Raw genomic sequence first — 23,760 nt, 5'->3', positions numbered from 1 at the left:
TTCTCCCTGCCTGCCAGCCCTGCCTATCCTTTCTCCTGCCTTGCTGTTGGCCAGTTCTTTATTAGGCCATCAGGTGTTTTACACAGGCACGGAGTTAAACAAATGCAACATAAACAAAAGTAACACACCTTAAAACGGTCTCCTGCAGTTTTCAGCTCTGTGTGTCATTGTCTCCTTTCGTCAACTGTCACTGACACCATTCTGTCATTCTGTCATTGTCCCGCAGTAGATCTCTGTGGTATTCTGTCAAAGTTGTTAGGGTCAAAGCCCAGTTTCTGACAGTCATGGGTGTTATAACATGTATGTAATACCAGCACAGAGGAGGTCTGTTAATAGGATGTTTGCAAGTTCAAGATCAACTTCAAATACATACTGAGACCCTATTCCAAAGTAAGTTATTAAACAAATAAATGGATGAATTAAAAACTAAATAGGGTAAGTGATTGACATAGCTGTGCTATGCTAATGCTGAGCCAAAGAAACCTCAGGTAGTATCTGAATTTCTTTTTCTTTTTTTTTTTTTTGGTTTTTCTTTGGTTTTTCGAGACAGGGTTTCTCTTGTGTAGCTTTGCGCCTTTCCTGGAGCTCACTTGGTAGCCCAGGCTGGCCTCGAACTCACAGAGATCCGCCTGCCTCTGCCTCCCGAGTGCTGGGATTAAAGGCGTGCGCCACCACCGCCCGGCTAGTATCTGAATTTCAGACAGAAAGAAGGCCAGTGTAGGGAAAGTTATGTGGAATACACAAATCGGGTGACGAATGATGATGAATGACTTAAATCTCTGGAGGATTTCACAGTAGTGCTTGAAGCCTACGCATGGGATTTCAGAGCATCCATTCATCTTTAGTGAAACTGCAAACCCTTCAAAATGAAGTAAAGTTATCCAGTGCTAAACCCCATCTACAGAAAGGGCACAGCAGACAGAAATTAAGGAGTGGTGTAGCTGAAGTCAATCGCATCATCAGAAAAACTAACATAATTGACACCTGTAACCCTTTATGCAATGCCTGAGATACAGTATGTGTTGTGCACATAGCAGCTTCTTCTAGGACCAGAGTCTCCTAAAGTGGGGACCTGGGCAGTGGAGTCAGGTTTCTGAAGATGTGATGGGGTCCTTTCTGTGGTGATGTTTTGTTTGTGCTCTAACAAATAAAGCTTGCCTTAAGATCAGAGGGTGGAGCTAGTTAGCCCTTAGTTAACCTAGAGGTCTGGAGGTCTGTACAGATAGGAGATAGAAAGTGATTTGGCTGGGCGGAGAGAGGGATATAAGGCGGACAGAGACAGGAGCTCTGTCCTTTTTGGTTTGAGGAGTTGGGGAGCTAAGATGTGACTTGGCTGCTCCTTTACTTCTCTGATCTTTCAGCATTTATGCCAATATCTGACTCGAGGTTTTTATTATTGAGACCAATTAGAATTCACACTACACTTTTCTGCATGTGTGTCTGTGGAACAGATACCTGCCTCAGGCAAGGGGCACGTTCCTAGAGTCCTTCAACAACAGGGTGCAGCAGCAATCCTCTGTCCAAGAGAGGACATGTGAGCTCAGCTGCTCCGTATCCCCTGGCCTCAGTAGAAGTGCCCTGGTCCTCTCTTTCTCTACTCAAGAGCAGAGCCTGCTTAGCCCCCTTCTCCATCCTGCTTCTCCTTTTAAGTATCTATGGTAACCTAACTTTCTGGCTCACACATATAGGACCAGGGTCCAGACTGAACAGGATCAGGGGCTCACCTCTCAGTGCCCCCAGATTCACATGCCATGTGGTATTTCCATAACAAGGTATTCAGGCTTAGTCTTTGGGATGCTGCTTAGACCTCAGGCCCTCAGGCAAGAAAGTGATTTGCAGGATGAGTCTCAGGTTCAGAGAATGGACAGATTGATCCTGAGCATGGCAGCAGTAAAGGAGGGTCTATTAGGGATATGGCCAGACTTTCCCCATGTGCCTGAGGTCCTAGCTCTGATAGTAGAACCAGAGAGAGGTCTTTGAGGGACCACTGGCTTAATGAAAATCACAAGGATCAGAATTCACAAACCCTGCAAGTCCCCTCTAATAAGAACAACTGTCCTTGGATCCACAAGTCCAACTTCTGACCCCAGGTTGGAGTTATTTGTTATTATCTCTGATGAAGTTAGGGTCTCAAAACTCAGTTCCCAACACAGTCAGTATGGATTGATATAAGCCACATAAACTTATTTACCTTGGAGATACACAGGAATTCTAAGTGTATATAGACATCTTGAGAGCTAAATGATCTAGGACTGTTGACTTATTGGTCCCTGGGCTGTGACTGAGAAGGAAGTTGTGACCCAGGCTAGGAGGACATGGATCAGGGTAAAATAACTTGTCTCCGGACACTGCTTCCAGGATTCCAGGCCCAAGAGCTGGGTCAGAGTGAGGAGGCAGGCTTTAGTTTATTTTAGTTTTGTCAATTTGACAAGCTAGCTTTATACTGGAAGAGGAACTTTAATGGAGAAAATGCCTCTATCAGAATGCCTCTAGGCTAGGTTGTAAGGCATTTTCTTGATCAATGATTGAAGTTGGCGGGTCCAACTCACTGTGAGTGCAGCCACTGCCAGCAAGCAGCATTCCTCCATGGATATTGCTTCAGTTCCTGCTTCAGGTTCTTGCTGTACTTCCTCAGTGATGGCATGTGACCTGGGATTCATCAGATGAAGTAAACTCTTTTTTTCCTCAAGTTTTTTCTTCATAGAGATTTGTTACAGCAATTGAAAAGCAGACTAACACAAACCACCACTGGGCATGTATGACAACCTTACAGCTATCCAAACTTGTTTTTGACAGAGGGCATTGGTTTATGGGTTAGTTTTAGTTTTTACTTATATGTATGTTTGTGTGTGTATAGTACTTGCCAGTCAATTGGAGGTGCATGTACTATAATCTAGGAGAGCACATCAAATCCCATGGAGCTGGAGTTCCAGGAGGTTGTGAGTAGTATTTTGTTAATGTTTGGAAATGAACTCATGTCAACTGTAAAAGCAGTTAGCATTTTTAAAAGCTAAGCCACCCTTTCAAACCCAGGGTAGTTACATTACTCTTTGCTGGATTCCAGGGCCTAGAACAAGGCCAGGCACTTGGTAGATTCTCCAACATTACCTGGGGTATATCTGAGAAGCAGACCTCCTAAAAGAGGAGCCTAGAGAAGGAAAGGCAGGTTTCTTGTTCATGTGGTGGAGATGTTCTTCTCCCATGTATGTGAGACATTCTATCCAGCTCAGGCCTGCAGACCTTCCTCCAGCAAGTCCTAGAGACCCCTCTACACCTGGACACAGCACCAAGCCTCTGGCCAAGTGCTGAAACCTGAGCCACGTCTGACCTCACAGCCCTTGGAGTCAGCAGGGAGGGACAACTTAGGTAGAGGGAGTCTTCCTCCTTCTGCATGTCTGATGCTTCCCATTTCTCCCCTAACCTTGCAACAGCTATACAGCCATGGGAGCTGCCCCAGGCCACAGACCCAAACTATGGCATCAATGTAAGATCATAACTAAGCAATGATGTCTGTATGGACACAGATGTGACAAGAGGAGGCCACATCTGCATAGGACCCAAAAAATGATAAGGGTAAGTACACTTTGGTCCTTAATCTTAGAGATATTAAATGGTGGCCATAACTTAGATGGTATGATGTTGTTTAGAAGGTTCCCCATGGGTGTACAGAGTATTGTGCTGCATGTCTGGGTCTTGAGGGTCTGTGGAGGGTCAGCCTGGTGTCACAGGGAGACACTGGGGGGATTTTTTTTTTTTTTTTTTTTTTTTTGGTTTTTTGAGACATGGTTTCTCTGTGTAGCTTTGTGCCTTTCCTGGATCTCGCTCTGTAGACCAGGCTGGCCTTGAACTCACAAAGATCCGTCTTTCTCTGCCTCCCGAGTGCTGGGATTAAAGGCGTGCACCACCACCGCCCGGCCTGGGGGGGATTTTTGCATTGGAAATCATCAGAGATGTCAGTAGTACATTATCTTTCTCAGCTTCTGCTGCTTCTACTCTTGGCCTTCCTTGGGCATGGTGTGCGTGGCCACTGACAGAGCAGCCAACTCCTGTCCTAAATTCCTCCATCCTCCTTCAGATCCCTGTGATCTCTGATCACCAGGAAGCCAAGGCTTAGTACAGGTGCCCTCAGCTGGCCAATAAAAAACTGTGACACAGCAGTGAGGCAATGAAACCCCATAATCAGGGCCAGAGATGGACACTTCAGTGAGGTAGGTAGCCTTTATTTTACTTTCCCTCCTTGATTCTGTCAGCTACATCAGCATCAGGACTAGGACTCAGAAGGATGTTGTGAACAGGACCAGTACAGAGATCACAGTAAGCAACTGGTCCCCAGACACTGCTCCCAGGATACCAGGCCCTAGAGCTGGGTCTGAGTGGAGAATCAGGGCTCTAGAGATTCCTCTCTCAGTAGTTAATCTTTCCATGACTCAACCCACCAGATCTCTGTCACTCCCATTGGGAATTCTTAGAGAAGCATCCTAGTTATAAAGTGGCTAAGGACCAGTCTGGACTCCCTCTAGCTACGCGGTTTCTCTGTCCTTTCCTCTGAGGCTGGCCTCCTGCAGCCCTGGTTCATATTCAGAGTGGTGGGCTACTTGCAAGACTAGGTGATGGTGGGAAACAATAGAGATCTTGGACTTGCTCTGCCGCTACAGCCTGGGTAGGAATGGTGACTGTCACCAGGCAGATAACAATCCAGGAACTCAGCAGGGGTCTCTGTAAAATGGCTTGTGGCTACTGCTCTGGTTGAGTATTGTGTGGCTGGAGTTTTTCTGCCTTGCCCACAGTCAGGACAAATCTCTGTCACCCACCAGTCTCACAGGCGCTCAGACCCAACCAAGTAAACACAGAGACTTATATTGCTTCAAACTGTATGGCCGTGGCAGGCTTCTTGCTAACTGTTCTTATAGCTTAAATTAATCCATTTCCATAAATCTATACCTTGCCACGTGGCTGGTGGCTTACCGGTGTCTTCACATGCTGCTGGTCATGGCGGCGGCTGGCAGTGTCTCTCTGCCTCAGCCTTCCACTTCCCAGAATTCTCCTCTCTCCTTGTCCCACCTACTTCCTGCCTGGCCACTGGCCAATCAGTGTTTTATTTATTGACCAATCAGAGCAATTTGACATACAGACCACCCCACAGCAGTATTGACTGGAAAACTTGTCCTATTATCTCTCCTATGCTGTGGGTGCTTGAAAGTTTTTTAAAAATCTTTCGCTTGCCTCCCCTTATGCCCCTTTAATTCATTCATTTTCTTTGTTTTTATTTTGTTTGCTTGTTTGTACTTAAAGACACGATTTCTCTGTGTAGCCCTGGCTGTCCTAGAACTCGCTCTGTAAGCTGGGCTGGCTTAGAACTTAGAGGTCTGCCTGCCTCTGCCTCCTGAGTGCTGGGATTAAAGGTGTGCGCCACCACTGCCTGGCTATATTTTATTTGTGTATGACACTTTTTCTGCATGTATTTCTGTGAGCCATGCTCATGCTTAGTGGCTGTGGAGGACAGAAAATGTGTTTGGATACCCTGTGATTGGAGTGAGATGGTGGGGTGCTGGGAATTGAACCCAGGTTTCCTGGAAGAGTGGCCAGTGCTTTTAATACCTAGGTCATATATTCAGCCCCCTTTAAATGTTTGTTCCTGTTAGAACTATGGAGATATCCTGGAACTGACTTAAACAGGGCTTTGGTAACTCCTTCTAACAGGGTGGGGGTCCTCTCTAAATACCCCAGTCCTACTTTAGGAACTCAGGATGTTTTCCTTGTCCTAGTTTATAAAATTTCCTGATGATATTTTCAGAGATGTCTGGTCCTCACTCACTACTTCAGACAGCTGTTCCTGAACTTGGAAAGTGTTCCCTGTAGATTCTAGAGGACTATTGCTGTATGTCCTGTTGTCCTCCATCCTGAGGAAGTGGGCATCCCAGACTCATCTGTTTTTGTTTCCTGTATCTACAGGGAATGAGACCTGTCTTCAATACTGAGTATGAGTCTGGTGTGATTCTCCCCAGGTGTCCCTGTTTCTGACAACAGAGGAGTTTCTTTCATTGTCCTACAAGGGCCATGGACCCCTGACCAAGGAATCTCCATGCTATTGTCAAGAGATATTTTAGGGTCAAAGCCTGTTCTCTGGCAGCTGTAATAAGCTCGGATTGGATAATACAATAAGGTAACTAATAACACAGTTACAGTGAAAATCAGAGAAAGGACATTTATTAAATGTGACCACTGTGGGAAGAGGAGCAAACAGGTCCAGTGACTCACTCTGAGTCCCCAGTTTCATCTTTAGGATCCTGACACGAGGTTCAGGTTTAAATATGGGGAAAGAGGAATTTCCCCCCATTTTTCACTTTAATTTTTCTATTTCACTTTGCTAATAAACTAGAGCTTTCTGGTCATCACTCACCTCTTCTCAGTTACCTGACTTTCCCCAGTTTATTCCCTGGAGACTCTCTCTGTCTGTGCCTGTGTGTCCTCCTCCATCATGGGTTTCTTATCCTTGAACTCTGCATTTTCCCACTCCTAACTTCTAAGTGCTGGCATTACAGGTGTGTTCCATGACACACAAATATTCAGAGAAGGTTTAAAGTATGTTGTCTATAAGCGTTGTCAGAAATTTAGCAAGTGACATATAGACATAGGAAGTGTATAATTACTGTGTGCATTTTTTTTTTTTTTTTTTTTTTTTTGGTTTTTCGAGACAGGGTTTCTCTGTGTAGCTTTGCGCCTTTCCTGGAGCTCACTTGGTAGCCCAGGCTGGCCTCGAACTCACAGAGATCCGCCTGGCTCTGCCTCCCGAGTGCTGGGATTAAAGGCGTGCGCCACCACCGCCCGGCTATGTGTGCATTTTTTTTGTGGTTATTGTTGTATTGAGACAAAGTCTCATGTAGCTTAGCATGGTATGGATCTCCTGGTGTTGTTTATGCCTCTCCTTCTGAAGTGATGCAATTACAGGATGTAACTACCATGTCTTGTTCTAGTATAAGAATTTTGTTAATAAATTCCTAGAGAATTTTTTTTTTTAGTGAAAAAAATGGGATAAACTGTGTTATAAGCATTGAGAGCCTAAATTTCATGGTGTCCATTCCCAGTTAAAAGAATCAATGACAAAAAATTATAATTGCTTATACTAGGGATTACATGGACAGAGGTTCATATTCACCTCCCAGAATTTGGGCTCATCACCATCTCTGGACTCCGGTCCACAGGGACTGAATTGCCAGGAAATTGCCGGGAAACTGTACACAAAGAAACTCACTAAAACAAGTACATGCTAATAATAGAGACCATGCAGCCACTGCCGTGTACAGCTGGTGGTTCTTTTCTTCTTTCTGCCCACATTACACTCCTTTGGAACATACTTAATGAAAATATTCTCTTCCTCCTCTAATAAACAATGTAATCAATCCACAGCCCACCAATACCCTCCCTTGTCAGCCACAATGGTGATTAAAATCCAAGTCAACAAGAGAACATTGGTAATTTTAGACACTTAAATATCTCACCATAAATTTAACAACTTCTTATGCTTGTGATATTTAGAGACATATGTGGTGATATTGACAATTGACTTTTTGATAGTTTTTACTTAAATGTGTCAATAATGAAGGATCTAAGGACTTGATCAAACCAAGCTCTCCTTTAAAATTAAGATTCATAAAAACAGCACTTGCTCAATGTACAAGGCTCTGCTATGGACATGGGTGCAGCAGACGATGAAGAATTTAATCACATTTCAAGTCCACAGTGTAAACAACCGTGAAGAAATACTGCTGTGTCAATTTAGAGACATATAAAATGTAAACATCTACAAGGAGCACAGTGTGGGGACCCTGACATTTATTCTCAAGTTTTAATGACTTAGGTGCATGGGTATTTTGCCTCTGTGTAAGTCTATGTATCATGAGCACTCCAGAAGAAGGAATGGGGTCCCCAGGGACTGGAGTCACAGAGAGTGGTGACCAGTCACGTGGATCCTAGGAATCCAACACAGGTTGCCTGGAAGAACAGCCAGTGCTCTTAGCTGCTAAACTAGCTCTTTTTTTTTTTTTTTTTTTTTTTTTTTTTTTTTTTTTTTTTTTTTTGGTTTTTCGAGACAGGGTTTCTTTGTGTAGCTTTGCGCCTTTCCTGGAGCTCACTTGGTAGCCCAGGCTGGCCTCGAACTCACAGAGATCCGCCTGGCTCTGCCTCCCGAGTGCTGGGATTAAAGGCGTGTGCCACCCACGCCTGGCCTAAACTAGCTCTTAAATTCATTTCCTATGCCCTTAATCTCAGCATCCAGGAGAGAGAGGCAGGGGATGTCTTTGAGTTCCAGATGAGTCGGACCTACACCACAAGTTCCAACAAGGGAGATTGATAGAAGAAGATCCCATCTTCAAGAAAAGTCCCATCATCTGAAGATGTTAATGAAAACATTCCTCCTGCAGCAGTGAGACGCTCAGCAGTGAACAGCACCTGCTGTTCTTGCAGAGGACCAGAGTTGGGTTCCCAGCACAGACATTAGCCAACTCACAACCTCCTGTAGATGCAGCTCCAGTGCTTATGGTGACCTCTCTGACCTTCACAGTCAACTGTACAGGAGTACAGTACATACATACACACACAGAGAGACAAAAATCATGAAGTATATACAACCTACATATTTCTGTTGAGCTGCATTTTCATAAATTTCAAATAAATAATTGTTAAAAAGATACAAAATCCACTCATTTTTTAGTGAGAAAGAGAAAAGTATTTGTCAGAATGTAGACATCCATAAAAGATCTATTCCTTCCACCATAATTATGCTTTGAAAAACACTTAATCCACTTTTAAAATATTCTTCTTTCATGCAATTAGTTATTAATATCTTTAATGAAGCAAATGTCTCAAAACTCTTGGTTCACAACATGAATTGATAAAAATCCACATAAGCAGAATTATGTTGAGGTCCATACACTTTCTAAGTATGTATAGAGATCCTGATGTCAGAATGATTGGGAATTACTGACTTATTCTCCCTGGAACTAGACTTGGAAAGATGTGAACAGGACCAGTAGGATAAGCCATTGTCTCTAGACACTGCTCCTGGGATACAGGACCCCAGAGTTATTCTGAGGTCGGAAAGTGGGACTCTACAGATGCAGCTTCCAAGAGCTCATGTTCCCACCACCCATCTACCAGTCTCTGACACTCCCACAGAGAATTCTAGGAAAGTCTCCTTGAATCAGGATTATAAATGAAAAGGGACATGTCCTAGTCAATCTCTACTCATCCCTTGAGGGCCCCTGATAATGGCCATGTCAGAGGAGCGGCAGGCAGCAACGGAGCTTAGGGAACATAGCCCAGAGGATAACAAAGCTTCTCTGAGCCCATCCTGGAGAGGCAAGGCCCCAGAGGATGTTTCCTGAACGCCCCTTGCTTCTGCTGTGCTTCCTCCTGCCTGTGCTGTCCTGTGCCTGCTGTGTTTGGAATGCTGTGACTTCCCACTGTATCTACTATAGTGTGATTGTTTCTTGGGAAAAATCCTACTCCTCACTGGGAAATTTACATACAGATCATAATGAGGATGATTTTTATAAGATCAGTGATTAGTTAGATCTATGATTTAATTAGACTTTCTGATTTAGCCTAAAAGAAACAGGTGGTTAGGAAAATTAGTAAAGATGTTTAGGGACATGATTTAGGTTATTCTACCAATTGCTCCAATAAGAGATGCAGAAAGGGCAAATACTGGCTAAAAGTCACCTTCTGCTTTGTTAGATGTGAGATTTGCAGAGGATGGAAAATAAGAACAAGGAAGTTTCATGCATTTCAGACCCATGAATTCTGCCTGTGGAAAAACAGGCTGATGATCAAAGACAACAATTATGTCACTACACCCAAGGTTGGGCCTGAGTTCCTTGGTCGTGTAACTTAGAGTTAATCACAGGCCCCAGTATGCACCTTGAAAAGACAAAGTTGTGAAAGGAAATTATTGTGTGTAAAGGAAAATAGATGGTGAACTGACCACTCATTTAAAGTTTCTCTGGAGCAAAGAATAGAAATCTGTTCCACTGAAATTGCAAACAGCTACCTGCCAGTACAAAAGGAACTGGTTGAATTACACTTAGCTTGCTTAAAACTTTGTCAACCGGTAATAAAAGAATCATTGCTTTGGGGTGAAGATGTTATGGTGGGAAAATTAATACAAAGAAAAATGTTTAACTACTTGTGGGATTCTAAGGAAAGCATGTAACTTGTGATCTTAATGTGATTTCTTCTTACATAAAGCTTTTAACTTGTTTTTGGAAAGTATGTAACTAATGGTTGTGAGGTGATCTTTTTTGTGTTGAAATCTGTATTAGGAGGTATAAAGGGAAAAAATAAGAAACAGAATTGGAAGGGAAGGAATAATGGGAAAAATCAGGGGAAAGGTAGAAAAATAAAAGTGAAATAACTGGGAAGAAAAAGAAAAACAGCAGATAAAAGAAGAAAACACAGAAGACAGGGAGAAGGAAGAACAACCAACAGAGAAGAAAATAAAGTGAAGAATTCGTCTTTGGTAAAGACTAATAAAGTTCAGATAAAGTTCCTCTGCTTGTGTCTGCTTCTGTTCCAAAGCTGGTCCAGTCCACACCTCCTCAGTTTCTCTGACCTGTTGAGAGCCCGCTGGGGGCTGGGTCCCTAGTCAGCAGCCACTAGGCTCCATGCCCTCCTCTGGTCATGGGAGACAGGGAACCAGACTAAAGCCTGTGAGTGCCAGGTGTGGACGGGAATGGTCTGAGAAGCTGCAGCTCCTAACAAGGTTGCAGCCAAACCCTCCTGGCTTTTCCTGCTGGACTGCCCTGTCCAGTCCCCTTCTCCACTCCTTTGTGCAAGTCCTGAGCCCTATTCATCTCCAGGCTAGTGGACCTCAGGGGTCCCAGGAGGAGGGCTGGGATCTCACTGTCTGAATGGTTTCCAGTTCACACTCCTTGATGTTTTACACATCCTTGTGTCCACCCTGGGCCTCTGAGAACCTTGTTTTATTGCCTTAAGGCATATAGATCATGAGCAGTTGGTGGGCCTCAATTCATTGGAGTTCGATAAAGAACTAGGTGGATGAAGGAGAGGCCAGGGTATAGAAGCAGGAGGCATAAAAAATACAAGGCTATAGAGAGTTTCAGAGGGAGCACATGGAACCTGTTTCTAGTACCAGAGTAAAGACTAGGAGTGAGACCTGGTACAGAAGTCTCCACATCAAAAACTGGCAGGAGTCACCTGGGTTTCAGTCTGAGATTCGGCCCTAGGCTGTGGGACTGGCAGAGACGTTAGACCTGGGAGGGCTACGGGTCATGATTTGCTTTCCATTTCAGTTCATGTCCAAATCCCATGGGTGGGAAGGACAGGGCTATGTCTGTGACAGTGATTGCTTTAGCTGTCATTGGAATTCTGTCTAGACAATGTATGATGCCCTGCTGGCTGCTCCGATGATATGTGTCATAGTGCAGCCCATAGGCTCGTATGTTTGCATGGTTGGAGCCCTGGTAGCAGAACAGTTTGAGAAGGCTTGGGAGGTGTATGGCCTTGTTGGGGGAGGTGTGTCATTGGGAGTGGGCTTAGGAGTTTCAAAAGCCCAAACAAGGCCTACCCTACTCCTGCAACTTGCAGATCACATGGGAGCTCTCAGCTACCTCTCCAGCACCATGTCTGACTGCCTGCTTCTTTCCTCCTCCCCCGAGCTGAAGGTAAGGAAGGAAAGTCTCCTGTCTGCTCTGAGACTGGAGCTCCTGTCCCCTGAGGCTTCCTCCTCAGCAGGGAGCAGCTGGAATACTTATGTGTGCATGAAAGGGGGAAGAGTGCTCCTGGGTACCCTGACTCAGGATGAGAGAGGGACTCTCCAGAGGGTCACACTTCTCTCAGGACAGTACAGTTTGTCAATGAAGCAGCAGACCCCTTCCATTTGCATTGTGAACCATAACCTCTCTTGGGTCTGTTCACTGTCCACACACAATGGCATTGAAGGTCTGACTCCAGGGTTGCTGAGTATCTTTATTCACCTGCACCAGCACCACCACACCCCTACCTCCCCAACCCAGACAGAACCAGAAGTCTATTTGCTTGGAAGGAGATCCAGAGTCTCCTGCTCTGTGCTGGCTCATACTGATCCTGAAATTTCCCAAGAAATGGATTATCCAGATACTGACTTTGGGCTGCTGTGTGGTGTCTGCATCATTTCTCCAGCATGGTTCTCCCATCATTACTAGGGATGGTCCCATCAGCCCTGCTGGATCCTCAGGAAAAATGCTAAATGTCTAGATTTCCAATTCGTCTCTCCAGACTAGCACCTCTCTAAACACTTGTGACCCATGAATTCACATCTGAAGGGAAATCATCCTGAGGTGCTGAGCCCTAGGCTGCTACCTGCTGAGATCACCCTGAGCTGGCAGAGAGATGGGAACAACCAGACTCAGGATATGGAGTTGATGCAGGTCTCCAGACCTGCAGGAGACAGAACTTTCCAGAAGTAGGCAACTGTGGTGCTGCATTCTGCAGGTTAGCCCAGATATACATGTCATGTGAACCATGAGGGGCCGCATGAGCCTCACCCTGAGATGGGTAAAGACTGCCTATGAGCACAAAGTCCACTCACAGAGAAAGTGGGAGCCCCTTGAGAGACCTGGGGCAGGATCAGGACTGAGAGATGGAGGTTAGAGACCTCACTCTTACTTCTGAGTCCTAGTCAGAGCCTCCTCAGCATGCCGTCTCCATCATGGCAACTGTTTCTGTCCACATTCTTGGAGCAGTGGTTATGGTAGCTTTGGTCATTTTTATGACTAGAGAAAGGGAATGAAGGTAAGGAATAGTCATGGTCCTGTTTTTCTTCCCTTGGGATTTCAAGCCTAACCTTAGTATGTGCTCTGTCCATAAGAGGAAATTTGTATTCATATACAAGTGCTTACTCAGCCTGGGACCTACATGAAATACATAGAAAATAATGTGCAGAGTCATTGCCCTGGTGATGGAGTTGATGGACTCCCGACTCCCTGAAGCCTGGGGTTAGAAAGAAAGGAAGGTGCTGCTGAGGACAGACCTGCAGAAGACAGTTGGTCCAATCCCTCTTTGCTGTCCCATCCTGTCTCCTTCCCTCTCTTGGATCTGTAGTCACAGTTCTCAAAACAACCTGGGGTAAGGACCAGGGGCTTCCGTGTGACCATCATGACCCTACTGCCTCCCTGGATTCTTACAGGATGTTTTCTACCCACAGATCAATGTTGGAACAGTTATGATCAGGCTGCAGGTAAGTATGGTAGGGGCTGCTTCCAGGGACTCTTATGGTTTCATTGACTGGAGCCCTAGAAGAGCTCATCCACCTCATATCTCTTCAATATCCTGTGGGCTTTGACTAGGACCTCTTAGGATTTTATCCGGTAGGAAGAGTACCTAGGATACATGGGCTTCTCTCACAGCTTTAAAGAGGTGAGACGGTGGGATTGTGGAATAGGCAGAGGACGGAGACCTTATCCTGACTCTCAGTTATTGGGACAGTTTGAATGTGTGATGGGATGATCTAAGTGTCACTACTCACAGAGACTGGTCTGAATTTTTTTTCCTAATTATTGTCTACTGCAGGTGGAGACAGCTGCCTTGTGTGGAACTGAGCCATAGAGATTCTGGATTCCCCATTTTCTACTGTGAGTTCAGGAACTCCAGACTTCTCATTCTGCAGCCCACATTGGCTGTGTCCAAGTGCCTGTCTCTTAAACACCTAATGCAAAAACGTGAGACCCACAGCCCAACCATGTGTCTCTTCCCCAGTGTGCTCTCCAGCAGAGGCAAAACTGGGACCTTTCCATCCCTGACTGCACTCTACTGTCATTGAGGTAACAGTCACACTTTCTGCCTGATGTGAAGGGTATTGTGTATGTGGCTTTGCATTTATTGCCATGCTACTATAGAAAAATAGTTAAAAATTAATAGATAAAACACAGGCAGAGAATGTGATAGAATTGTTATTTTCTGAGTTAAGACTATTGCCTTTGGTCAAAGACAAGAGATCTGTGTCATCAAGTACGGTCAGGGATGTGCTCATCTATGGCTTAGGTCACCCTGGCCTTTCCACGTCTCTCTCAGCTATGTCTTCTTCACGAATCCTTAGTCCCTGACTTTCCAGTAAATCTGTTCTGCAGGATCTGTGATCAGAAGGACTCAGAATGTTCAGAGCCTCGTGCAGTGTCAGGGAACTTGGCTTCACAGTCAGCTTTCAGATCGAGGTTGGTGTCAGAACCATCAGTTATTGTTTCCCATTTGTACAGGGAGTTGTGCCTTTCCTAGAACTGCAGGGTCCCCAGTCTTTGACAACATCAAGAGGTGTTTCTGTCATCGTCCTACAAGACTCACAGAGACCTTCAGTTCAGGAGACTTTGTGTCACCAGAGTTGTGAAGGTCCAAGCCTGGTATCTGACAGCCCTGGACCCTAGTCTTGGCCATCTCTCCACAGTAAGCCAAGGAAGGAGATAAGCAGATTGGAAAATAGAAAAAAGACACTTATTGAATGTGGCCATGTTGGGAATAGGGACAAGGAGGTCCAGTGACCCCCCTATGGTCATCTTTAGGATCCTGGCAGGAGACTTATACTCAAATACAGGGCAGGAGTGACTGCCCATCCCTGAAACACCAGCAGGCTTAGGCCTTTCTGATTCTTCACCGTGAGATACTTGATTAAATACTTGTTTCAGAGATCCGGCAGCCACAGAGGCAGGCCCTGTAGTCCTTCCTTAGAACCCTTTCCTTCTCCAGAGAACTCTGTTTACAGCTCAGTGTCAGGGCTCTGTTCACTGCCCACTCTTAGCAGAGCCTCCCTTGAAACATTAGAACTGAGTTTGGGCCCCAGCAGCCAAGTCAAAGGAAGGTCCCAGGCCCTTATACTCCAGCACTGGGGAGGTGGAGACAAGAATCCTGGAGCTTGTCTGCCAGCAGCTCTAAACATCTGTGAGCTCCAGGCTGGTGAGAAACTTTGTGCCGAAGTATGTGACCAGCATCCTTAGGGAGGATAGCCCATGTTGACCTCTGGCATTTCCTTGTACCCAAACAGGGACACACTCACAATTGCACATGTCCATGCATGCACACACGTGTGCACTCACAGGACACAGTGACACAGACACAGAGAGACAGACAGAGACAGAGTCAGTGACAGACAGAGGAGAAATTGTAGTGGGTGGAGAGATAGCTCAGTGGTTAGGAACCCATGGTACTGTTTCAGAGGTCCCAGGGGTGTTCATGCTTTTGTGACTTTGAGGACAATACTGCAGTCGTGGTGGCACACAGTTATACATGCATAAAAAACACTCATATGCATAAATACAAACAAATGCAGGTGTTAAAAAAGAAATTGTAAACTGTGAAGAGGGCCTGCTTATTTTATTATAGTATACTCACTTCTCCTTTAAGTACCTGATTATAGCCAGTGAATGATCAGTATTATAAGTGACTCTAGTATGTCAATGAAGTCCCAGTCACTAATATTCTAACATAAAATGTTACTGATGACTTTCTCAGTACTGCAAAGTACTTTTCTCTCTGGACCTTGAACTCTCCCTCAGGTGTCTAGCTAGAGCCAAGATAGCCACCAGGAGCAGGAAGAGAGAGGCCCAGGGATTTCATCCCAAATGATGGCTCTGTGTTAAAGTTATAAAGCTGATCAGGGTGAAGCTGATTGCTTCTCTACAAATTCCCAGTAGGAATGACAGGGGACTGGTGGGTTCAACAGTAGAAAGATTAACTCCTGAGAAAGGAATCTCTGGAGTCCTGCTCCCCACCTCAGATCCAGCTCTGGCCCGGAATCCCTAGGAAGTGTCTGTGTCGGGACAAGATGCTTTGGCCTGATGCCTATCCTCCTGGTCCTGCACATAGCATCCTTTGAGAGGCCAACGACTCAGCAGTTCTCAAATGCTCTGATGTCAGGATCTCTACACACCAGAAACTGTGTAGAGTTCAACAGTAAGGGTGCTTGTGTGCATTTCGATCCTTATGCATCATGGTGGGAAATGGAGTTTGAGAGAGTTGCCTCATTGACAGATACAGTGATTGTAAACAGAACATTTCAAGAGAGGAAAAGCTATTTTCCAAAATTCTAGGATTGGCTGAGATGAAAAGATCTTTCTGGATGTTTACATTTCTGCAAGTCCTTTTTCTCATCCTTCCTTTTGGATCTCCATTTAATCTTTATGCTTTATTTTAGAGACAGAAATGTACAGCTTCACGGGAATGTGTGGTTGGACTGTTATATATTTCAGTCTCTCTTGTGTTTGTTTATCCAGGAGTACAGTTGTCTGGTGAAGTCAGAAGAGGGCACCAGAAACCATGGACTTGGAGTTGAGCATCTTGTGGGTTGGGAAGCCTGGTTGGTGAGAACACACTCTGTCCTCTGCAGGAGCAGCAAGTGCTCTTCACTGCTGAGCCCTCTTCCAGCTCAAGGAGGATTTCTTTTATGAACATCTTCAGATAATTGTCAATTACTTTTTGGGACAGGGTCTCACTATGTATTCCTGGCTGGCCTGGAACCTGCTGTGTAAACCAGGCTGGCTTTGTACCTACAAAGATACATCCACCATTTCCTCCAAAGGGCTGGGATTAAGGACATGAGCTACCACACTGGGTCCCTGTAGATTTTACCTATGATGTGTCACTAAGCTGACACATGTGGTACTTGTTCAAGGTTGTTTATTCTGTGAACATGAATTGTCATTGATCTACACAGTCCTCAGTCCGTGTCCACAGGAGAGTCTTGTGTGTGAGTGGTTTTCATGTTAATAGATATTATGTTATAAGCAGGGCACGGTTTATCCAAGTCCAGAGATCTGTCAGTGTTCACACATTTCAATAAATACTACCAGATCTCAATTGTTACTGCTATCACAAATTTTACTAGCAAATTTGAAAACATTAGGAAGTAGTTAAGTTTATGGCAAGGAATTCAATTGCTCTAAAATCCTAGTGTTCTCCTGAGAGAACTTAGATTTTGCCATTGCTGAAGTCAACTGGAGAAAGGATAGGTAGACAATGACTTGATCTCATTTTATGCTGCAGTATGAAGAGAAGAGATTTCTTAAGTGTACTACCAGGACATGCAGGATTTTGAGAAGCAAAGATAGCCAAATATGACCTCTGACCACAAGGTATAAGACATAATTCTTTGCCAGGTTGCAAAGAATCTTCCCCAAGAACAGGCTGTGTGTTCACATACACACTACTTACTCCATCTCAGCCCTTCATGGTATGTGGATCTCTGCTGCTGTCCATATGGCACCACTACAGCTGTTCACTTCTGGACAATTCCATCCTCTGCAGGCCTGGTGCCCACCACCTGTATGTTCTGGGTCTGGTTGTTCCCTTCTCTCTGCCAGATCAGGGTGATCTCAGCATGGTAGAAGCTCAGGGCCCAGTCTGGGATCCCTCACCATTCTGGCTCTGTTGTGGACTCAGAGTCCACTAGAACTAGAGGTTCTTTATCAAAATTCTCTCAGATGCACAGTGTAACTGTGTGGTCGTAGCATGGGCGTGTGGGTTCACGAGGTTCCATGGAATGAAGACACAGAAGCATCTTAAGAATGAATCTAGCCTTTCATGGCTGCAGGGGATTTCAGCCTGGAAGGACTGAAGCACTATCCCTTCGCCTAGGGCAGTTTTATTTCTCTCCAATACAGTTTAGCCAGTTAATTTCCATGTGCTCAAAACAACCTGAAAGGGGCTCCCAACAATACAACGCCAAGTGCAAATTCCTCGAATTCCCAGGTACCACAGTTTTCCGGGTTTCCTGAATTAAGTTTTGTATAGGTCTTTGTATCCTGGGGAAACTGGGATACAAGATTCACACAGAGGACAGTAAGAAAAACAAAAGGTGTCTGCTAAACAAAAGATGGGTTTGGGCTCTGTGCTGCTTTCAGGAGCCAGGCCAGGTGCAGCCCAGCGGGAGCCACCACAGCACAGGGATTTCCTTGTCTCTTGCTCCAATATTTGTCCCTTCTTCCCTCTTCATTCATTGGGCCTGAAAATGTTATAGGCCCATTGAATAAATGTTCAGTGTTGGACATGTCAGTTAGGGAAATGGGGTTCATCATTTCTTTCCTTCCTTTATCCTCTTCGCCGGATTAGCACCTGGGCTCAGACTGAGAAGGTTGTTGTCAGTGGGACAAGTACAAGGATTAGAAAGATCAACTTGTCCCTGATACTGCTCCCAGGATACCAGGCTCAAAGCTGGGTCTGAGGTGGGAAGCAGGGCTCTAGAGATTCCTCTCCCAGGGCATAATCTTTCCATGACTCAACCCACCAGGTCTCTGTCACTTCTACTGGGAATTCTTAGAAAATCCAGTCAGCTTACCCTGATCAGTGTTATAAAGGGGATAATGGCCACTCTGGACTCAATCTATACAATTCATTAAGGATGAAGACCTCTTTACTCTTGGCTCTCTTCCTGGTGCTGGCAGCCAATCTGGCCTTCACTCAGACACGGGCAACTGAGAGCATGTCCTGAGAGGAACAGCATCTGTCTGAAGCACCCAGGGTTCTGTGCAGCATCACCACAGTTAAGGAGAAGCCTAGCCTTGTTCTACCCCAATCAGACCTGCCTGTCTCCCCTACCAGACAGCCCTCCTGGGTCCCAGGAGGAGGGTGCAGTCCTACTGCTCACTCCCCTCAGGCTCACACTGGCTACGCTATTTCTATACCTTACCTCTTAGGTTGGCCTCCTGCAGCCTTGGTTGCATGGTTGGCACTCAGAACATGGGCAAAAAATAAAATAAAATAAAATAAAAATAAATGGGGAAAGCAAAATTATGAGAGTGGTGTTATAATGCCCAGACATCTGTCCAGTGTCTCCCCATGACACCAGGTTGAGCCTCACAGACCCCCAAGACTCAAGCATCAGTACAATACCATGGACACTTTGTGGGGGGACTGTGGTATTTTGAATACGCATGACCCCCATGTGCTCATATATTTGAATATTTGGTCACGAGGGAGTGGCACTACTTGAAAGGATTAGGAGGTGTGGCCTTGTTGGAGGAAATGTGTCACTTGTTGGGATTTCTTTGGATTGCCATTAGTATAGTAGAGCCTTGTACATCCCTTATACTATATACTTTTTAATCTGTTCATTTAGTTTTTTAGTTTTAATAACTATCTCTGGAGATAGTTTTTCAGAATGTAGCCCAGGTTGATCTTGAACTGGCAACAGTTCTTTAGACAAAGCATCCACTGTGGTGGGATTGAAGACATGTTGTAACACCTGAGGCTGTCAGAAACCAGAGTTTGACTCTAACAACTTCAGTGTGAATACCACAGAGACCCATGGCAGGACAATGACAGAAACAGTCCCCACTGCCTTCCGTGACCCAGACACACAGAAGAGAATGACCCAAACCCAAACACAGCACTGAGAACAAGGGTCATTCCTGCAGAGCCACGGATCTAAACATCTCTTGATGGAATATCAGACTCAAGCCTGCACAGGTTGACTGCCAAGACGAAAGAACAGCACAGACACTGGAAAAGGACCTAAGAGTGTCTGGGACTTTTTGACCATATTCTGGTGAAACGTGTTTATTGAAGGAATAGGGCTGAGGTACTAGCAATAAAACAGAGGTGAGAAGTGATAATGTGAAAGCCGAGGGTGGACTGAGAAACAATTCCATATCCCAGGCCGCGTGGCTCCACACAGCCTGGAACTGTCGTTATAGGCAATGGAATTAACACAATAAACACAAATGCCATAAGATTCAGAGTCTTAATTTTCTCCATCTAGTTTTACTCATGTTTAGTACACAAATCAGTCACCTAGCCTGATGAGAAGCCGTACAACCCTAAACAAATTTGTACTTTCAAGAAAGAAGCATGAAGTGTAGCCAGCTGGTGTAGGAACTGGGAAGATGAATGGAGAAGACACACAGTAAGTGTGGGGATGGGGATTGTTGCTGATCAGGGCTGGACCGAACGCATCACCTGCTTACATTGTGCTCACATAAGGGACACATAATCAGAGTCAGATGCAGAAAGGGAAGGAACCAGTTCTTAAAGCCACAGTGGGAAAACAAGAAACCAGAACAATTCCTGTATGACTCAGTATCACATGAAGACAGCTGTCTTATCCTGTAGAAGAAAAGAACAAGGAAGTAACTCAGATCAGTGTCTTAAATGGTGACATTCTGAACAGCCCATCACACACTCAAACTGTCCCAATCCCAAGTGTCCCCACACCCCAGGGTTCTATCCTCTGACCTCTCCCTTTCTAAAATCAGGCCTTTTAGGGCGTCACTTTTTAAAGCTGTAACAGAAGACTGGACATCCTAGGAACTTTACTGCCCAGGGGAAAGTGATACAAGAGCAGATCAAAGCCTCTGAAGATGGAGCTAAACGAGGAGGTGTGGGCTGGCTGAGAACCTCCGTGGGATCCTGTATATACTGCTCCAGGTGTCTCAGGGATGATTCCCCCCTTTGTAATTACTGGCAAGTCTGAACATAGATGTTTCTTTTAACCCCTGGGAATAATCCCTTTTCTTAGAGCTCATGGATGCAGCAGGATCTAGTTGGCTTGGAGACATCTCCTGATTCTTATCTCAGAGTTCTCATCTCAGGGAAGTTTGCAGAAGTGTGACTGCAGATCCAGAGGAAGATGAGGAAACATGATGGAATAATGGACATTAAAAGGACTAAATGGGGGGTTGGGGATTTAGCTCAGTGGTAGAGCGCTTGCCTAACAAGCACAAGGCCCTGGGTTCGGTCCTCAGCTCTGAAAAAAATAAATAAATAAAATTAAAAAAATAAAAAGAGGGCTAACTGGACTCCTGGATATCTGTCATACGTAGAAATTTTCTGTATTAACATCTGAGGATCAGGTCTCTGCCACCTCTATCACTGCAGTGATGAATCTGTTCATTATTTTCTTCACAATAGAGTTAATGTCAGCACATCAGCACAAGACTGAATAAGCAACTGTGTGGAGGAATTTTTGCAGGGCACACTCTCAGCTGGACCTGATATTCCCATGGAGACTTGAACTCAGACCCTGCCCTTTCCTTACCTTTAGTCCTCCTCTTCCATATCAGAAAAGTCACCACAGCTCCCATAAGCACAGCTCCAAGAACCAGGCCAGTAACAATTGGCATGATGGGGACAGAGGGCTGAGGAGGCTCTGACAGAGAATGGAAGGAACAGTGAGGCCTCTGACCTCCAGCTTTCAGTCATGACCCTAGTCCATTTCCCTCAAATACTCCAACTGTCTCTGTGATAGGCTCTGTGCTCACTCCCAGTCCTTACCCCATCTCAGCGTGATGGGCTCAGGCAGCCCCTCATGAGTCACGTGACATGTGTACAGCTGTGCCTCCCCATAAGGTACCACCACAGCTGCCCACTTCTGGAAGGTCCCATCCCCTGCAGGCCTGGTGTCCATCATCTCCATGACCTGTGTCTGGTTGCTCCCATCCCTCTGCCAGGTCAGGGTGATGTCAGCAGGGTAGAAGTCCAGGGCCCAGCACCTCAGGGTGATTTTCCCATCAGCTCTCACCTTATGGGTCATGTGTGTTTTGGGGGTATCTGAGGGAAACAATTGAAAAATTCAGTCATTTTTCATTCTTCTTATGGATTCAGCAAAACTTGTGTGGTAATGTTTGGAATGGATGGGAAAGCTGGGGTGGAGGAGGAGTACAGACTCCACCTTTCGGCCTAAACATAGGATATGAAGAGGATAATCTATTCTTTGGATAGCTTGAGAATCTGTGAGAGCCAGCACAGAGTAGGAGCCTTCAGGTCTCCCTCTGGGATATGGACTTCTGGTTCTGACTAGGTGGGGATGGAGAGATGCAGCAACGCTGGAGTCAGACCTCCCCAGTCATGGTCCGTGAACAGTGAACAGGTCTGTGAGTGGGCATGGTTCATAAAGCCGATGGCGTGGGGGGCAAACTGCTGCTTATTGCACAAACTGAACTCTCCCTCCCGCTGTATCAGGGAACCGAGGAGTACTCTTGCACCTCTGTTGCAAGGCAGAATCCTTATTCCAGCTGCTCCCTGCTGAGGAGGACTTCTCAGGGGACAGGAGCTCCAGCCTCAGAGCAGATGGGCCAGTTCCCTTCCTTACCTGTTCTCAGCAAAATCTCCTTCCCTTTCTCAAGATACTCTCGGAGATTATTCACGCAGGTGTCCTCTACGTATGGCTTCAACAATTCCGCAAAATCCTTCATCTTCCACTGACGCCCGATGATTTGAGCTGCCTTGCCGAACGCAGTCCAGGTGCTCTGGTCCTCATTCAAAGCGATGTAATCCCAGCCGTCGTAAAGTAATTCATAGTATCCACGACGGAAGTACCCTCCATGCATCACCGAACATCCATGTACCATCTGGACTGTGTGATATCCTGGCCAAACCCCCACTCTCAATCAGTCCCACAGGCCAGGTCCCTTGGTGGGGCCCTCTATTTGGTCGGCCCCGCTCATTTGGCCTTTCTAATTGACCGGTTTGGATTTCAGCTGCACAGAAATCCAGGTCAGTGTCCTATGGCTCTCTGGAGCCTAGTCTCCATGAGCCACATTTTCTGTGGGTGAACCTCAGACATGGTGACCAGGGGCAACCCCATGGGGACCTCAAAGATTGAGATTTCTGATTCGGGTTCACTCACCAGCTGTGCTCTGGTTGTAGATCTGGAGCACTGCCTTTAGTTCTTCTGTTAATTGCTTTGTGAGTTTCAAGGCTCTCTGTGTCTCATACTCCCAAAATTTTGGACTAGTCTGATGCATCCATGGAGCACGGGGCTCCATCCTAGGAGTCTCTGCTCTGCTGTTGTATCCCATGAACTGTGTGTCATCCACATAGCCAAGAGAGGTAAAGTAGAAATCCACGAAGCCGGGCCAGGTCAGCAGGGTTTGGAAAAACAGCATCGAGTGTGAACCTAGGTGAGGCGGGCCTTTAGACGCCTAATTTCCTTCTAGGACCCCGTGCTGATGCACGGGGGCTCCAGGTTGGGGGCCTTGAGCAGGGGTCAGGGTCAGAATGCAGAATGGAGAAGGGAACAGGCTGGACTGTCTGGGACAGAGGTGGAGACAAAGTTCCTTGCTTGTGCTACCCTAAGGTAGGAGTCATTTTGCTCCTCCGGGTTAGGAAATTTCCCTGCCGACACCCACACTCACCCTCTAGATGGTTGGTCAGGGCCAGGTTGGCCAGGAGCAGCAGCAGGAGAGCCTGGGGGGCAAGGGTCTTCATCCTGTATGATGAGTGCAGACTGAGTCTCTGCTTAGTCTGTTCACAGTACAGTCTTGATGTGGAGGAGTCTGATTGGCTTCTCTAGGTATTCCCGATGGTAATGAAACAAACCTTTTGGATTGGGTCATGGAGAGATGAAAACCTGGAAGAGGAATCTCTAGGGCCCTGCTTCCACAACTCAGATCCATCTCTGGGTCCAGGTATGCTTGAGCAGTGTTGGGGGACAAATTGCTTACCCTGATCTTTGTCCTGCTGGTCCTAGTCGTAATATTCTTCTGTGCCCAGCTCAGAGGCCATCGAATCAATGATTCTCAAACATGTCTGTGACTGGATGTCTACATGTACTCATGGTATGTACATTATATCAATCCATGTTCATCGTGTTAGGAACTGAGAATTTTTCAGACATTTGCTTAATTGAACACATTAATAACAAATTTCATATAAGCAGAATGTTTATTAAAAAGAAATAACTACTTTCCAAAGTACAATGATATGGTGGAAAGATATTTACATTTCTGCCTGTCCTTGACCTCATCTTTCCCACTAAAATTCCCTCGGATTCTGATTTTCCTT

The 23,760-nt window shown here is 45.6% G+C and overlaps 1 pseudogene; it reads right to left on the bottom strand.

Moving 5' to 3' along the window:
* Nucleotides 1–20,956: 20,956 nt before the first annotated feature.
* On the bottom strand, nucleotides 20,957–23,184 carry LOC114688486 (annotated as a pseudogene).
* Between the last annotated feature and the right edge of the window lie 576 nt (nucleotides 23,185–23,760).

Source organism: Peromyscus leucopus, chromosome 16_21 (genome assembly GCF_004664715.2).
Source record: "Peromyscus leucopus breed LL Stock chromosome 16_21, UCI_PerLeu_2.1, whole genome shotgun sequence".
NCBI classification, from domain to species: domain Eukaryota; kingdom Metazoa; phylum Chordata; class Mammalia; order Rodentia; family Cricetidae; genus Peromyscus; species Peromyscus leucopus.
The sequence above is the reverse complement of the archived record's forward strand: the minus strand, read 5'-3'. Positions and strand labels throughout refer to the sequence as shown.